We start from the raw sequence: 3,089 nt of genomic DNA, 5'->3' as shown, positions 1-3,089 counted from the left end.
TCGATACTTAAGTTGTGCCGTCGATGCTGTGGAAGGCCAAGGTTTCCTTGTGGTCCGGGTCTTCCCTGGGCTCGTTCCGCACCGCCTCTTTCGTTCGTCACGGCCCTTCGAACTCTGTCCACACGCACCTACCACGAGCGTCCCTTTCTCTTCTTCCTCGCCGCTCACGGGGCCGTCCATCCACGTTCAGCGTGCTCGTTGTCTCCCACACTCCCCGGAGTTTGAGGCTTAAGGGGATTAAGCCTCAAACTCCGGGGGGGGGGGGGGGGGGGGGGTCCGGAGCATCCGGAGTCCCTGGACTGAGTCACTGGACTCCAAGCCGCCCATCTCCGCCATGCTGGTGGCGGTGGACGTGCATCAGGTGATTGGTGAACTCCTGGTGGGGGGACTTGATGAGCTCTCGCTCCCTCAACAGGTCCGGGGTCAGGTAGCTGTACGTCTGCTGGATGGCCAGGTAAATGGTCTCGGCAAATTTGCCCAGCGTGGCCGTCGAGACGCGGGCCGAGGTGTAGCAGACCTCGATTCCCGCCATGTGCAGCAGCTTCTTGGGCACTGGGGCGGACACGATGCTTGTGCCGCGGGGCGCCGGATTAGCCGCATCAGCACGCACCTTGCAGGGTACGGTGTGGCGCTTTCCACTCTTGTTTCCCCAATAGCCGTTACGGACGGAGATGACGCACGGCTAGGCCAGGATAATGGCTTGAAGGATGGCCGTGGCCACCTCTTTGGAGCACTTGGCAGGACTGGCACCTCTTTGGAGCTCTTGGAGCACTGGCCGTTGAAGTCCCCAATGGCCACAAAGGCCTTGAAGCGGGTGCGCTGGCCGGCACGCGTCTGCTTCTGCACCGACATGATCTTCAGCACCTCGTCCTTCAGGGTGTCCCTGGGACTCTCCGGTCCTCCGCGTCTCCGCTGCCCTGCCTTCGTTGACGTGGTCGACGTCGGGATTGCTCACCCCGTCTCTGCCAACCAGGTTGACCACCCTGACGGTTGGTCTGGCCGTTCCCCCTCCAACCGGGTTGACCACCCTGTCGGCTTGTCTGGCAATTCTCTTGCCGAACGGGTTGGTCACCCGGTGCGTTGGGCTGACTGGTCTTCTGCTGGAAGGGTTGACCACCCTGGGAGTTGGACCGGCTGGCTTCACCGGTATCCCGGGTAGTGGAAGGTCGCCTTCCCGGATGGCGCCGCCCATTCTGGTTCGTCCGGGGGGCATTTCTGGAGAGAACAAGCTCTATTAACATCTTGCAAAGATTAGATCAAGTTCTAGGCCGCAGATTATAGCGCCGCGCAGAGCACCTATTGGATCTCTCACCGACGGGTTCGTGCATTGTTCGGCTACCGCGCTTAGGCCGCGTTGCCGGTCGCGCGCGAGAGTCACGCGGAACGGAGGATTCCTCGTTTTGTTCTCGTTCATCGCCATCCCGATCACGAAGATGGTACTTTTTCAGGTCTGTGATGTGGATCGGGCAAGACTCCTCGCTCGCATTTTCCTGAGCGAGCCTGTAGGTAAGACGTGACAGTCGTGCCTTTACCACGTAGGGCCCTTCCCACTTCGGAGCAAGTGAGGCTGCGAATCCGCTCGCTGCATTGCTCAAAGGATGGGTTCTCCTGAGGACCAAGTCCCCCACCTTGTACTCCAGGTGACGATGAGTCTTATCGTACTGGGCCGCCTGTTCGATCCTTGCTGCAACGAGGTTCTCTCTGGCGTCGTGCAACGCATTCGAAAGGCGAACTTTCAACTCCGCCGCGTATTTAGAGAGTGGGCGTTCTGTCGAACCTTGGTTATTTCGTAACCCGCTCTCCAGCGGAGACGATAGCTCCTCACCCTAGTTTAGAAGCCCAGGCGTTAACCCAGTCGATCTGTTCACGGTCGTCCGGATTGCAAAACCCATCTCGACAATGTCTTCGTCCCAGTCCCTGTGTCTCTCTGTTAGTGTGATCAGCATGCCCTTCAAGTTTCGGTTCACTCTCTCAGTGATATTAGCTTGAGGATGGTATGGTGTAGTCCTTTTGTGCTTTATGTTTAGCGCCAAGCAGGAGTCAGTGAACACTCTACTGGTAAAATAGCTAGCATTATCGCTGATGAGACACGTGGGTGTATTGAAGCGCATGAAAGTTTCCAACAACTTCTCCCAGATGCGCTCCGAGACCAGCATCCTCAGCGGGTGTAACTCCACCCATTTTGAGAAATGATCGGTTATTACCAATAAATACTGGTTCCCACGGGGACTTTTTGGAAGTGGGCCGATGATGTCGCAAGCAACCATCTCCCACGGGTAGTGACTTACTACAGGCTGAATCAGGCCTGGGGGCTTTCCCCCTCGCGGCTTCGCTTTCTGACAGGCTGGGCAGCTACGGGCGTATCGGAGTGTGTCCTGTCTCATCCCCGGCCATGTGGCGACGCGAAATAACTTTTGAAAAGTCTTGCTGCCGCTGCCATGACCAGCCAAAGCCGAGTCGTGGAAGTATCCGATAAACCGCCTCCGTAGCCTCCTAGGAATCACCACCCTGAACGGAGAGTCGTTCCCCTCCTCGTCGTCGATTGTTGGAACGTAGCGGAGCAATAAGCCGTCTTGACCCAGCAGGTATGAATCAATATGTTCGTTAAATTAACCGCCAGCGTTCCCGGTGTTGCTTGCCATTTCCGCAATTTTCCCCAACACCCGCTGACAAAAACCATCTGCCTTTTGGGCCTCGACAAGGTCTTCCTTGCTCACCAGTTCACCCCAAGCCGCGATCCTCTGTTCCCTCGTGCGGCCTCCTAACACTGCGACGAGCTCCTGTTGCATCGATCCCTTCCCGCTGTCTCGCTTATGAGCGGCCGCGCTGGAACCTTGTCTCTCGCAATCCCCTGGTTGCGTCTCCTCCTTCCAACCACTATCATGGGGCGCCCGAGAAAGTGCGTCTGCAGCCTTGTTGGTGGAGCCCTTTCGGTACTCGACAGTATAGGGGTATCGCTGCAAAGTGAGTGCCCACCGAGCTAACCTCCCCGCCGGCTCTTTCAACCTTTGAATCCAGGTGAGAGCGGCGTGGTCTGTCTGAATGACGAAGGTGGTCCCGTCTAAATACAGGTCGAATTTCTTTAGAGC

The 3,089-nt window shown here is 57.4% G+C and overlaps 1 pseudogene; it reads right to left on the bottom strand.

The window, feature by feature from the left end:
• Positions 1-304: 304 nt before the first annotated feature.
• Positions 305-1,192, bottom strand: LOC120839810 (annotated as a pseudogene).
• Positions 1,193-3,089: the final 1,897 nt, after the last annotated feature.

Source organism: Ixodes scapularis, unplaced genomic scaffold, assembly GCF_016920785.2.
Source record: "Ixodes scapularis isolate PalLabHiFi unplaced genomic scaffold, ASM1692078v2 PGA_scaffold11__112_contigs__length_91849675, whole genome shotgun sequence".
NCBI lineage: Eukaryota > Metazoa > Arthropoda > Arachnida > Ixodida > Ixodidae > Ixodes > Ixodes scapularis.
The sequence above is the reverse complement of the archived record's forward strand: the minus strand, read 5'-3'. Positions and strand labels throughout refer to the sequence as shown.